At 39.3% G+C, this 15,198-nt stretch overlaps 1 protein-coding gene across 1 annotated transcript in view; it reads left to right on the top strand.

Moving 5' to 3' along the window:
- The first annotated feature begins 11,993 nt into the window (after positions 1-11,993).
- LOC144253298 (von Willebrand factor A domain-containing protein 8-like) overlaps positions 11,994-15,198 on the top strand; it is a 57,062-nt gene continuing 53,857 nt past the window's right edge. Inside the window, exon 1 of the mRNA XM_077795199.1 lies at positions 11,994-12,048. The gene's annotated coding sequence lies outside the window, so the exon portion shown is untranslated. The remainder of the gene's footprint in view (positions 12,049-15,198) is intronic.

The raw sequence follows: 15,198 nt of genomic DNA, 5'->3' as shown, positions 1-15,198 counted from the left end.
CAGTCTATGTCTTTTGATTGATGAGTTCAGACCATTTACATTCAATGTTATTATTGAGTAATGATTTTTATTTCTTGTCATTTTGGTTTAATTCTGGTTTTTAATTTGATTTAGTTTCTCCTTCAAAAGACTATTCTAGTGTAGTTGCTCCCTTTACTGGTTTTCACTTTTATTTTTCATTTCTTCATGAAATATTTCATTGAATATGTTTTATAGTGCAGGCTTTGTAGTTTTTTCTAACTTTTGTATCATAAAAGATTTTTATTTCATTGTCAATTCTTAAGCTTAATTTTGATGGGTATATTATTCTTTGTTGGCATCCATTTTTTTTCCTAGCTTAGTATATAATATCCAAGATCTCCTAGGTTTTAGGTTCTGGGTTGAGAAATCAGCTGAGATCCTCATTGGTTTCCCTCTAAATGTGACCTGTCTCTGGCAGCCTTTCAGATTCCATCCGTATTCTGTATGTTAGGCATTTTCATAATAATGTGACTTGATGTGGATCTATTGTAATTTTGTATGTTTGGGGTCCTGTATACTTCCTGTGTTTGATTATCCATTTTATTCTTAAGGTTTGGGAAGTTTTCTGACATAATTTCATTGAAAAGACTGTGCATTTTTTCATTTATATCACCAAGCCTTCTTCTATCCTGGTAAGAATGTGGTGTTTTCATGTTTATCCTGTATTTCTCTATTTTCCAATTATACATTTTAGTTTTGTTGCCTGAAACTCTATTTCCAAGTTTTTTAGTCTGCTGATGAGGCTTTCCATTGAGTTTTTAATTTGGTTTATTGACCCCTTCATTTTGAGACTTTCTGGTTGATCCTTCTTCAGGATTTCTATTTCCTTACTGAAGTGATCTTTCACTTTTTGGATTTTCTCTCTGATTTCACTCATTAGATCATCTTTTACCTCAAAGATCAGTTTAACTAAGAATTTTCTATACCCCTTCTCTTACCTTTCCTTCACTGTGATATCATTGGATTCTTTTAATGAGCTACTTTGATTTGTTTGGGATGGTTTGTTCCCTTTCTTTTTCATGTTGTTTCTATGACTACCCATTCATCACTAAGAATCTGAGATGACAAAGATTTTACCTTATGAATTTATAGTATTCCTGAAGATTTCTATTACCTCATGATTTAAGGGGAGAGAAATATTAACAACCAATACAATCAATACTCAGCATTAAACTAAATACTTTGTTCTAATTTGGGCATCTACAATGTTAATTGGCACTATAAGCAGAAATGGTATGGTAAGCAATTGCCAACAGTAGACATATTATGCTTATAAAAGGATTTGCTATTTCAAAAGGTGAAGAGGGAGAATGCAGAGATGTAGGATGTAAAAATTGGCAGGGAGGATGAGAGAGTATTAATAATGAGTTACATCAAGAGTGAAAGAGAGAACAGTGAAATTTGGCTGTTAATGAAAGAAAAAAGAGAAACAGAATCAAGGGAAACCAAAGAAAAACAAGCAAGTTGGCTAAAATGATTTTCTCTGGAGTATATTAAGTCAGCTATGTATTTGTGTTTGATATTTATGTGTTTTGATTAAAATTTCTTGGACATTTTGTGAGATGTCATAATAAAAGCTATCTCCAACGAGCAAGAGATTGTTTTAACCTTTTTCTTAACTAACAATAAAAAAAGTTAAACAATAAAAAAAAAGCCAGGCATGGTGGTACATGCCTATAATCTCAGCACCTTGGGAGGCAGAGGCAGGAGGATTGAGAGTTCAAATCTAGCCTCAGAAAAAGTGAGACCCTATCTTTAAATAAAACACAAAATAGGGCTGGGGATGTGTTTCAGTGGTCAAGTGCCCCTGAGTTCAATCCTTGATCCTCCCCCAGTAAACAAATAAATAAACAATGTAAGACAAAACCAAGGTATATTAATCAACTACCTTCAAGAAATGTTTGGTGGGGGGGGGGCAAAAGACAGAAATGCTTGAAATAAGAAGAGTGAAAATATATGTATATGTTTAAATATCCATAGTCCATTCAGCACACAAAAGTTTAAAAAAATTGTTTCCTTGTGATGGTCAAAAATTGTCTATAATATTATATGTTGGTTGTCAGTTCCCAATTGTTTTTATTTATGGTTTATCTTGAGATATGTATTGTGCACAAGAATAGTTATCAGTTGCTGTCAGTTCCTCCTTTTTGTGGAGCTTCTTCTCATTGTTGCCCATTCTCAGCTTCCCTTCTTAGAGGTATGAGGTAGCACAGGTTGGAGGGTATTGTTCATTTCACTCACAGCAAGGGGTCGCTGTAGAGTTCTGTGAAAGGGGTTCCTAGAGGTGAAGCTCCTAGAGGTGGGGTTTGGGTTTAGCCAGATGCCCAACCCAGTGCTTTGTGGAATGATGTCTTGTGAAGCTTTTCAATCATCACACCTCCAGAGCCCAGTGCTTTGTGGAATGATGTTTTGTGAAGTTTTTCAATCATCACACCTCCAGAGCCCACTTCCTTCCATAGTAGGTCTTCAGTACTGCTTAAATCTCCCTTGGTTCTGCTTGAGAGGTAGAGAAACCAGTACATTGACCCCCTCCACCTCCACCGCACCAGTATCTCCTCTACCTGGGCTCAGTCCCAAAGTGCTCCCTGGCCCTCTGCCAATGGAACCAAGTCCTGTGTAGTCCCCAGCTGGTCCTTTGAACCCAGAGATTCAGTGTGAGTGTCTCGAATTCCCCTAGGTATGACACTGTCCATGGCAGATTTTCACCTGGTTTTCTAGTCACACTCTGGGTTGTGGGGTGGGCCAATGCCAGGTCAGGTTTTTGGACCCAGTTGGAATTACCCAGGTCTGGAGGCTTTGTTTTGGACCCACACCTGCCGACTATGTAGCACAGAAGGAAAAGATCTTGGCTGACCAGAAGTCACTGGGATACATACAGTGTCCCCTCTTATGAAAATAAAGTACAGCTAAAATGCTGGATCAGCTCAACAATGTCCACAATTGCTGTCTTCCCTTCAAGAGACACCTCAGTGCCACCCAAAATGTGGACTTTCTTAGTCTCTCTCTCTGACCTGCCCACAGTGGATCCACCTCAGTAGGCACCAGTGCCTGTCATGGGTTCCTCTCTCCCTTCCTTCCTTTCTTCCTTCCTTCCTCCCTAGGCCATTCTGAGAGTCCAGTATTAAATCCCAGTAGGATTTTTTTTAATGACCTTAAACCATGGAGCAGTTTGGAAAGTATAACCTTCTCTACTGTGCCATCTTGACCCCTCCTGCAAATGGAATATTCTTAAAAAATTTCTTTCCATCTTGGTTTATGTAAGTCTACCAGCAGGAGAATTTTACCACGGTGACTATGAGCCATTGGGCTCTGGCTTCCTGTTAAACTAGTTCTTTTACTTTATGGTGTATATACATAAGGGAGAGCAAAAGTTGGCTCCTGTGAGCCTTTCTAAGCCTGGACATGCTAAAAACACTGTTGTGAATAGGCTGTCACAGACTCAAAGGTCACATTTCCATTTTGTTCATTTTGAGAAATGCTTTTAGGTGATTATTTGTATTTTGTACCTAAAAAGTTTAGGAACATGGGAGGGGGTTGCTTCATTTCCCTGAATCTTATTTGCTAGGCTGAGGGCCTTCTTGAAATTGTAAAACAGAGTGGCCATGCAGTTCACAAAGAGCATGTTGCTTCCAAGCATGACTCACCCACATATCGTTGTGTTGCTGTTTCTGAACACCTTTGTTCTTGCAAAGATATGTCACTCAGTGCCATGTGTAAAGTTAATCTGTATACACCAGATGACACTTTCTCTTTGACTTAAATAGCCATTTCATAGATTGCATTTAGTGGAAGACACACTGTACAACTCAGCTGTGAACAAGGGATTCTTGACTTGGAGGACACTAGGGGTTAGCAGTGGATTTAGCTTACATGGATTGACAAGACTGTTGTAGTCCAGAGGAAAACATGGAGATTTACAGAGTGCTGTGAAAGCCCAGAGGAATGAAAGCATCTTTTGTTTGGGAAATTCAGGTTCGTCTTCTGGGAGGTACCAGTTGCAGGGTAATTGCCCTCATTTCTGTACATTGCAGTTTGTACAGAAAATAGTGTTAGGTTCCACTGATTTAGTCTCTGTTCTTCTTTCTCAGACCATCCCTCCATCTAGCACTTAATATCTCCAAACAGATGGTATTCACCCCCCAAACTTCCATTTCAAAGAGCATATTTGGAAATTTCCTTGAGATAAAAAGGAGGAGTCTTTTAAGCCTAGTCTTGACAGTCTCACTCGGTCTTCACATTCTTCAGCCTCAAACCACTCTCCCCCAAATTCTCAGATATTAATCTCATGGTTCCCAAAGATCAAATCTCCTGTTATTCTCACTCTAACTTATGTAACTCCAACCCTGTTCACAGCAAAGCCTCTTCACACAAGTGTCCCATGCATGTGGCTACTGCCAGACTCCATTCATCACCTGTCAATCTGTGACTTTCAAACCCTCCTCCCCCTCTGCAGAGTAGTCCTTGCTCATGTCATGAGTAGCCTCCATGTTGCTAAATTCAGTGTGCCCAAAAGGTCATCATCTTATTGGTCCCTGAGCTGCATTGAACTCAGTATACTGCTTTGAAGCTCATTCTTCCCTTGGCTTCCATGGTAATCTCATCCCAATTTCCCTCCTGCCTCTCCTGACTGCTCCACCTCAGTCTCCTTTGTGGATTCATTTTTCTCCTGGGCCACTGTCCTTTTCATTCTAAATTCTCTTTCCAAACCACTTACTTGCTGCCTTGATTTCAGGTTGTTGGTGGTTGTTCAAGTACACAAACAAAAATAGTCATAGACATGGCAGGAATTTTAAAATGGGGGATGGTAGTATATGGGTTTATAACTATTTAATAGATGAGAAAACTGAGGTTCTGGGAATTTGAGTCTTATACAAGGTTTCCAAGCTCCAAAGTTGCCGAACAAGAACTAAACACCAGCCACTGGTTTCTAGGCTGCTGGCATGGACCTTACTGCTTCTCTGCAATTTTAGAAATGTTGCAAGTAAATCATATTTGAAAGCTGAAAATATCTTTTTTAAAAAGGCAAACCCACAACAAGTGCAGTGAGTACTCTTACAGCCTGGCAGGATTGTGGGGAGGAGGGCAGAGAGGAGGAGTTGCAAAGTAATATACATTTTAAGTGTTTATCCAGATGTAAAGACTGAGTTAGGTGTTTTTTGTTTTTTGATTTTGAATAAATGCACATGATGATTACTGGTGAAGCAGTGCCACAATGATGAACACAGTTCTCCCTGACGTTCTTCAATAAGGAAAATGAATTTAGCAGGGAGGAACCTTAAGTTCTTCTCTGGTTATTGGGGTTTTCTATGTGCTCTGATCAGTTTATTCCACTTTGACTCAGCGGAATGAGTGGGTTTGAGAATGAGGAATCTCATAATCATGAACCTCTGTGAATATGTGTCATGTACACAGATTGTGGTGAGGGCTACAGGGAAGCTGTGCTCTCAGTGTAGACTGTCGCTTCACCCCTTGTTTTCACCTCAGCCCCCACTCACTGATGCTCCTTCTGCCTGAGTCCTCCAACCTCCTGTGCTGTCTGACTCTTACTCTTCATTCAAGATTTCCCTTGGTCATCACCTCTTCTAGGAAGCTTGTCCTGACCCCAGCCTGGGTTGGAGACCCTTCCAGCTGTCTCTGCTGACACACTGTGCTGACCCCTGGCTTGGTACTATACCAACTCTCTGCACTGGCATTGACTAAAGATCCCTCCCACTCTCTGCTGAAAACTCCATGAAGTGTAGAACCAGGTCTCATTTGACTTTGTAGCCAAGCATCTTAGCAGGGTGTCTGACTCACGGCACTGTTTATTAAATAAACTATAGTCACCTTCCCCCTTGTCTATGTTTCATTTTTCTGAGGTTTCAGTGATCCAAATAAATAGAAAGTTCTAGAAATTAACACTTCATATGTTATAAATTTTACACTGTTCTGAGTAGTATGCTGGAATCTTACACCATTCCTCTCTGTCCCACTCAGATATCATCCCTTTTAGAGTATATCTGAGAATCCACACTGTAGGTGCTGCCTACCCATTAGTCACTTAGCTGTTCTTGTTGTGGTGTCATAGTGCTTGTGTCCAAGTGATCCTGAGTTTATTTTAGTAATGATCCCAAAGAGCAAGAGTAGTGATCCTAGTAATATTGTTACAGTATATTGTTATCATTATTCCATTTTATTCTTTTATTAGTAGTCTTGTAGCATGCTTAAATTTAAACTGTAGCAGAGTTATGAGTATATAGGAAATGCACCAAATGTGTAGAGTTCAGTACTATCTGTGGTATCAGACATTCACTGGGGTTTAGAAACAGGTCCTTGCAAATAAGGGGTAACTACTATACCACATGAAGGTAGAAGGTTGACAGGCAAGTTGTACATATAGATGTACATAGTTTTAAAAATTAAATGTGTTAAGACTTAGTGTGAAACAACTCAGAAACAATCATTTTTGCCACCATCTCCCTCTCTCTCTTTGAATTTTCCACCAGTGTACTCATGTTTTCTTCTTGATTTTTCTCATATTAGGTCATTGTCTTTTGACTGCAATCACGGAGTTCAGGATTTAGCTTCCACTTCCCCATTCTACTATGTGATGCATTCCTCACCCAGTAAATGTACACTAGAATTTGATTTAGACTAGTATTCAGGTTTCATGTTATAATAACTATGTAAAATATTACCAGTCAGGAGAACCCTGTAACTCACTTGAAATATCTCTGCAGCCATGCTGAGGGCCATTGCCAAGTAGGAATGACGCATCGAAATCCTTGCCAGCGTACCCCATGTTAAATAGACTTGCCTTGGAAATTTGCTGTGACCTTGCATGTGTGTTTGAGAAAGGTGACCCTGCTCAATGACCAGGGTGGATCCAGGATTAGGGTGTATCCTGCAGGTTTTAGGAAGTATCCGGGCTTAAGATAATTTGGGTTTAGGGGTTCCCAGTTTAAGACAAGTTTAGGGCGTTCCCGGTTTAAGACAATAGGAGTTTTAGGGAAGTTGGAGGTTGAAGATTATTGCTGCTGGGATTAGGGTGTTCCTGCTGCTTGTTCCCGTTGAGTTCTCGTGAGATTCAAATGGGATTTGGGAAAAAGCCTCGGGGAGTAGGTGAAGCAGGCAGGCAGATTTTGGATTTCCCCTGAACGTGTGTGGAGGCCGGTGTGATTTCGGGAATAAAGAATTGCTGTTTGAATCTACAAAGCTGTGGTGCCTCCTGATCTTGTGACCAACCAGGCATTGGCACAGCCATCCTCCTCATTTTCTAAGTGAAGAATGTAAAGTGCAGATAAGTAACTTTGTCCCAAATCACTTCACCAATTAATTCCAAAACTAGGATCACTGTGTTGTCTCTGCTATATACCCCTTCCTCTCAAACATTTCCAATACTTCTCAGGCACTTTCCTTCATTTACTATCTGTGTCTTACAGAGGCCTAACCTCATTTTCTATTTCAGACTCAGAAAAATGATACTAAGACATATCAAAATAAGACAGGAGTGGAAGACAAAGTGTTTCTGAAAACCAGGGTTCTTTTAAGCTACCTCAAATGGCTGTACAACCCTAATATTACAGTGTCAGGTCATGGGGTCCAGTGATGTCAGTGGAAAATTCCTAAGTGTCATAAAAAAATTGCACAGCAATGCAGACCATGGGGGGATACAGAGGAAGTCTGACTGCTACCCTCTTTGCCCAGCTCAGCCCTCTGAGATCCTAGATTAATTTATAATCTCTACATTGTATTTTCTCCTCTCCCCTCTGTATGATCCACTTTTCATTGTAAATCGCCTCTCCATGATGTCCATGGCAAATTTATCCAGATCCCAAACACTGTGCTGTCTGAAGCTTTCAACCTTCCTGGCCTCAGTGGCTCTCTGGAAGGAATCCTGAGATGGGCCTAGTGGGAAACTAATGGAATGGGCTGCAAGGAGAAGAGGAACCACTGAGGGCAGAAATGGGAAAATTGAAAGGACATCCAGAACTTCAGACATTTTAGGAGTAAGAGTTTCATGATATAAGTGGAACCTGACAGACTCAGACTGGTGAAGGAACAAAGGATAAAATGACCAACTCTTCAATGTTTGATTATATGAATCCTTAATTGATTACAGTCATTATGCCATTTGTTTGTTTGTAATTAGTGTGTAGCTCAATGTCAATGATCCATAATATAACTCTGTGTCATTAACTGTGTGCTAAATTTAATTAGAAAGCTTTACCCATGGTATTTAGTGTTCCAAATTTGTTGCTCAGATAGCAAGAGCCTTCACAACTGAAAATTAGAAGAATGTTTTACCAAGCCCCAGATCTAATAAGACTCTTCTCCTATCCCCAAATTCCTGCTTTGCAACTTGCCTCCTTAAGTCTCAGGAGAGCAAATATCAAGCTTTTACAAATTCTTGGAGCCCTGTATACCAGTGTGCCCATTCTGTGTCCTTGACATGGCTATAGTGGCAATGTCAGTAACTGTCATTCACTTACTCACCAGAGTCTCTGAGCTTCTGTGCTGCACCAGGTCTGTGCAGGGCTGCATATGACAAGGAGAATGAGACCTATTCCTACCATCTGACACTGGCATCTAGAGCTCATCCTAGTTTACATGCCTAGCCACCTCTTCCTACGTGCCACACCCTGATTCACTGCAGTATGATTTTGTCACTGAAATATATTCTTTAAAATAATTTTAAAAAAAAACTTTAAAAAGAGGAGACTTAGCAGCCCAGAAAAAAAAACTATGTGTGTGAATGTATGCAGTATGCACATACACACATACGTAGATGCACTACAATAAAAGTACATTGCCATTACTTAATACATGACTCCTGCTTATGCTCCTTTTGCTAATTTGAGCCTTTTAAGTCAATGCAACAACCTGAAATGCTCCCTCCCACAGTGAGCATCAAAATACAACTGTGAATGTTCTCAGCCACTGAGTGCTATTCCACCCACTCCTGAGTTGTGTGTGTGCAATGCAGATTGCTCATTTCTCTGTTGCCTTGCCTTATGCTGCTGTGTTGTATTCTGGTTAATAGTTTTAATGCATAGCAACTGCCAAAAAGTATGTAAGTGACAATTGTGGGCTTGTGGGAAGCAAAAGGGATTGTTATCTCTGGCATTACAACACAGGTTTTAAAGGGACTCTGAGTACCTTGAGGAAATGGCTAGGGACATGCAGGGTAAACATCAGTAGGCAGTAACTTCATAAACATCTGTCTTTCCTGAGGTGGTGAAGCATGGCTGGTAGAAATGTTAGCTAGGGGCTTGGTGTGACTTCAGTAGAAACAAAGAAAATGGAAAACAAGTGCTGAGTTTTGAGCCAGAAATGCCCCTCCATAGGGACTGTGCTGCAATAACCTGTCCAGAGATGCTCAGTCAGTGTCTTTTCTGACAATAATTACCCAGCTAAATGCTGTTGCACATAGTCATGATGGGTGCTTCCAAGAACCTTCAGGACCTGGGTCATATTAAAAATCCCCATTGCTTCTCCCCAGAGCAATGGTGGGAGTGGCTTTTGTACCCACCCTTCTCTCACTAGCTTTCCTTGACACCTCAGAGGAGTCTGTTGACCTGTGAAGTACAGGCAGTAACTTCATAAATATCTGTCTTACCTGAGGTGGTGAAGCATGGCTGGTAGAAATGTTAGCTAGGGGCCTGGTGTAACTTCAGTGGAAACAAAGAAAATGGAAAACCAGGTGCTGAGTTTTGAGCCAGAAATGCCCCTCCATAGGGACTGTGCTGCAATAACCTGTCAAAAATTGAGAAATCAGCTTTCTTCTTTGGAGAAAGAAGCTTCAAAAATTGAGAAATCAGCTTTCTTCTTTGGAGAAAGCACAAAACTTAAGTATAAGATTAAAGTCACCCAGCCAGGAAATGCCAGGAGAGGTAGTTCAGGTTCAATCATAATAATATAAGTATATGGTATGAAATGTCAGTTGCTGGGATCACCTTGAACATTACAAAACCAAAGTATTTGTACACTGTTAAACATTGTACCCAAGGTTGCCTTGTGTCTAACCCTTCCCTTGGCTATGGAGGTCTGAGAGTGGTCATTGATTTATCCCAGTATTAAATATTAATCTTTTTAAAAATGTAGTCCCCCCACCCATATTTTCTTATGATGCATTAGAATGTTAACCTTTTGAAGGTTAAAAATAAGAGGCCAAAGTAGAAAAAGTAGAATTTATGAAGAACTGACAGTTTTCCCCACCCCTGCTGTCTTGGAATTTAATTAGCAGTTGTTTTCCTGTGAATGTTTGGAATACTAAATGTGCCCCTGTGAGGTGGTGAAGGAGGGGAACATCTCTTGCCAGTAAACTCTTGGTGTCCCTGGTATCTGTGGGTTGTGAACATTTGTTTTTGACACTCACCTACACACGAGGATAACAACAACAACACTTGATTTCCCATAACAATTTGTACGTATAATATCTTAACCCATGAAATAGCCTCTTATTTTCAGCATTCTGCATTCTGTATTCCCAGATTTCCAAAAAATCTTTATCTTTCTTCCTATTGAATGAAATAAGTATACACTCTTAGTCAAGTGAAAAGTTGTTTTGAATGAGTTTTGCAACCCTATAATATTTTGGACAGCCATTCAAACTGCTGTCCTTGGGGGAGCGAGCAAGTAAAGAGGCCATCTTTGTAGACTCACAGGCCATGGTAGAAAGCCCATCCAGGGACTAGTGAGGATTCTGACCAGAAACTGGGTTGAGGCATTGGTAAGAATGTGATAGACATCATCATCCAAAGTACATGTATGAAGACAAAATTGGTGTCAACATACTTTATATACAACCAGAGAGATGAAAACATGTGCTTATATGTGTAATAAGAATTGTAATGCATCCCGCTGTCATTTATTTTTTTAAATCAATAAAAATAAATTAATTAATTAATTTTTTAAAAAGAATGGAAGTCAAGAATTTAGAGAACAATTGAGAGCTGATGGGGATACATGTATTCTGATTTTATTAGAAGATGGCTCTCTGCTAACCTGTGGCCTGCCAGGTACCAATCATGGACTGGCAGGCAAGACAGGAAAGAGTCTCACCAGGTACCCAGGTGACAGCTGATTATGGAGAAAGTTATATTCAAATTAAACTATTAATATTTTGTCACCAAACATCCTCCCATGGATGCATTTAGCACATACTTATTAAGGACCAGTTATGTACAAGGCTAAAAGTAGAAGCCACTGTACTAGCTACACTTCTCAGAGAATAAAAAACATAGTCAAATGCCACAGTCTGGCTGGGCACAATTCAGGAGCCACTTGTCAAAAGAAACGAACTTTATTTTTAGAACCACACACGCCAAACAAAACAGCTCCTCAGGAAAACCTTCAGAGCCCAACTGCCACCACAGGCTTCCCACAAGCCTCTCAACCTCCCCCACTCCTCCTGCTCTTGAGGCCGATTGGCTGGGTCGCGTGGGCGGAGCCAAAAAAAGTCCCCCAATGAGCAGCTCCGTAGTCTGAAGGGGCGGGGAAACAGCCCAATGAGCATCACCGGCAGAGGAGCCAATCAGCTAGAAGTTGCTGGGGCTGCTGTGAGCCAATCATCAGCTGGAAGTCTGAAAGTTTGCTGGGGCCCCTTTGGCTGTGGCTCTCAACATCTCCCCCTCTCTGTTTAAACAACAAGCATGTGGCTTAGGGACCGTGCCTGCCTTAGGTTGTCCAATAGTACATATGGTTCTTACCCGTTATCAGATGAGCTGACCTCAAGGCGTCAGCCTCCTGTCTTAGGTTGGTACCATTGCAATTGGATCTTACCCGTCACTGACTACCGGTCCAGTATACAGCCACACCTGTGGATAGGTCTTTGTACTAGCGGGGGGGTGGGTGAGGTTCTTTGCCTCACCTCTGTTGGCCCCCAAATTTTAGCTGAACGATCATTACAAGCAGAAGGGAGGAAGATACACCAAGCCAATTGACGGCTCCTTTTGGAAAAATTGTACCACCGATGACATCATCAGCAAAAATACCCCAACACTACCACAAGTCGCTGCACCAACAGATAGTTCACAATGCATACAGGTGAGTGCACAATGCATACAAGTGATACATAGTCCAGGCAAGTTCTGCAAGCAGTTCAGTGATGGCTATTGCAGAAGCTGTAGATTGGTTTTATCTTTGTCTTCACCGGCACTGGGATGAAGATAGGAATTCTGGCAATAATGGCTAAAGAAAAAATTATGTAACATTCCAGAAGGCACTAAAAGAAAACAATTTTCTTAACAATTTACATTATCTTGAAGAGAATTATTAAATATAATGAAAAGGAAAGGTGAAAGTAAACAAACAGATCTGTTAACCTCCTTTTTTGTTCACATATTAAAACAATCCTCAACAGTTGTTTACCCAATTTAAATTAAACCAGTTAAATCATGTGAATAAAAAAAATATTTGGATGCATTTTTTCATGAGCGCTCATCATATATGATATATGGACATACGTACGTACGTACAAACATACAACATAAAACACAAGTGTGCACACAACACATAACATAATAGTAAAGGCCTTATAACTTTTTACAGGTGAAATCTCCATTGCAATGTTTAAAAACTCTATAGTCAAAAAATAGGACTGATCATCAAAACATTAACCTAGGTCTGTATGAGCTCAAAAAACAAAATAGAACTTTATGATGTGGGAAAGGGCAATAATAAAATAGATATTAAAAACAGCATCCTGGTTCTGTCTCAGATGTAAGGATAGCCAAACTGGAGTTCTGGATATCAGCTGTTATGGATTTGAGCCAAATCATCTTCTTTTTGGACTGTAGAAATTGCTTTAGTTAATCTCTCCGGAATCCAAATCAGCTGCTGTTCTTCCTGTGGAAACACGCAAACAGAACCCCGACTCCAGACAATTACTGGTTCAGGACCTTTCCATTGTCCTGTTAGAATATCCTTCCAAAGTACCTTGGGCTTATGTACATTTTTTGGACACATATGCCTTTCTGCAGCACTAAGTCCTGATGAATCCAAATTTAAAAAGTTTAGAGTAAAAAGGGTTATTTTAAGTTTATCTTTGGGGAATATATACCCCTTCCCAATTCCTTCTTTTTGCTTTAATAAGTACATTTTAATAGTTTGATGAGCTCTTTCAACTATGCCTTGTCCCTGTGGATTGTATGGGATTCCTGTTATATGAGTAATGCCAAATGTTGAGCAAAATTGTTTAAAAGAGGTAGAAGTATAACCAGGGGCATTATCTGTTTTTAACTGTTTTGGAATGCCTACACTGGCAAAATTTTGTAAGCAATGAGCTATAACATCTTTAGTTTCTTCTCCGGCATGAAGGGAGCCCATCAAAAATCCAGAAGAAGTATCAACTGTAACATGTAAATATTTTAATTTTCCAAATTCTGGCAAGTGTGTGACGTCCATCTGCCAAATATGGTTAGGTATCAATCCTCTAGGATTGACTCCAAGATTAACTTGTGGTAAAAAGGTCACACAATTTTGACATTGTTTTATTATTTGTCTAGCTTGTTCCTTAGTTATTTTAAAACGCTTTTGTAAAGTATTAGCATTGACATGGAACTTTTTATGAAAATTTGTAGCATCTTCTAGTGTAGAGAAAATATGTATGTCATGTGTAGTTTTATCTGCTAAATCATTGCCCAAACTAAGGGCTCCAGGCAATCCTGTATGTGCCCTGATATGTCCTATAAAGAATGGGTCTTTTCTGTCCCAGATTAGACTTTGTATAGTGGAAAGCAAAGAGAAAACAGTAGAGGAAGGGGAAATCCTACCAGCATCTTTAAGGGATACTATAGCATTAACTATATATCGGAAAATAAATTAAATACAGAATCTTTAAACATCACAAAAGCTTGTAATACTGCATTAAGCTCTACCTTTTGAGCTGATTGTTTGGGTACTAAAAATGTAAAAGTTTGATCAGGTGTAACTATTGCTGCTGTACCATTATTTGACCCATCAGTGAATATATTTGGAGCATTCATGATTTTTTTTTCTTGTCATTTTTGGAAAAATTATAGGATGCAATGACCAAAAAGACAATGAAGGATTAGATGGTAAGTGGTTATCAAATGAAACATTAGATTTGCACATGACTATTGCCCAAGTATTTAACTCATTAGCTAACTCATCAATTTGATTCATAGTATATGGAGTAATAATTTTATTGGGAGAAATTCCAAACACTCCCTTGTCTGCTTTTATTCCTTTGAGTATTAATTGTCCTACAGCCTCAGGATACCTAGTAAGAATAGTGTTAGGAGAATAAGATAAAGGTATCCATAATAATGGACCTTCTTGCCAAAATACTCCTGTAGGAATATTTTTTGTTGGTAGTACAATAAATAATAAAGGCAAACTTATATCAATTCTATCCAAATGCATATTTTCCATATATGTTTCAATGATTTTTAATGCCTTTCTTGCTTCAGGTGTTAACATGCGGGGTGAATTTGGATCTGATGGACCTTTTAGGATATCAAATAAAGGTCCCAACTCTCCTGTTGGTATACCTAGATAAGGCCTTATCCAATTTATGTCTCCTAATAATTTTTGAAAGTTGTTAAGTGATTTGAGTTGATCTACTCGTATTTGAATTTTTGGTGGACGGACCATGGTTGAGGATAATAGAACTCCTAAATAATTAATTGGAAAATTTAATTCTACTTTATCTATTGCTATCTCTAGATTATAATTTTTTAATAAATTTGTAAGTGTGGCACAACATTCCAGCAATGTGTTTTTATCTTTATGTGCCAATAATACATCATCCATATAGTGAAATATTTGTAGTTCAGGATTTTGATTTCTAAGTGGCTGGATTACTTTGCTAACATAAATTTGACACATAGTTGGGCTGTTAGCCATCCCTTGAGGGAGTACTTTCCACTCATATCTCTGATCAGGACCTTCATGATTCAGTGCAGGGATAGTAAATGCAAAACTTGGACTATCCTCAGGATGAATTGGAATTGAAAAAAAAATCTTTAATATCTATAACTAAAACATACCAAGTTTTTGACAAAGCAGACAATTGATGAATCCCCGACTGAGCAGGTCCCATAATAACCATCTCATTATTAATGGCTCTTAAATCTTGAAATAATCTCCATTTACCCGATTTCTTTTTGATGACAAAAATGGGAGTATTATGGGGAGATACAGAAGGTTGTATATGTCCTTCCGCTAATTGTT

This window comes from Urocitellus parryii, chromosome 2 (assembly GCF_045843805.1).
Source record: "Urocitellus parryii isolate mUroPar1 chromosome 2, mUroPar1.hap1, whole genome shotgun sequence".
Lineage (NCBI taxonomy): Eukaryota > Metazoa > Chordata > Mammalia > Rodentia > Sciuridae > Urocitellus > Urocitellus parryii.
Note: the sequence above shows the minus strand (reverse complement) of the source record. Positions and strands in the feature narration are given on the sequence as shown.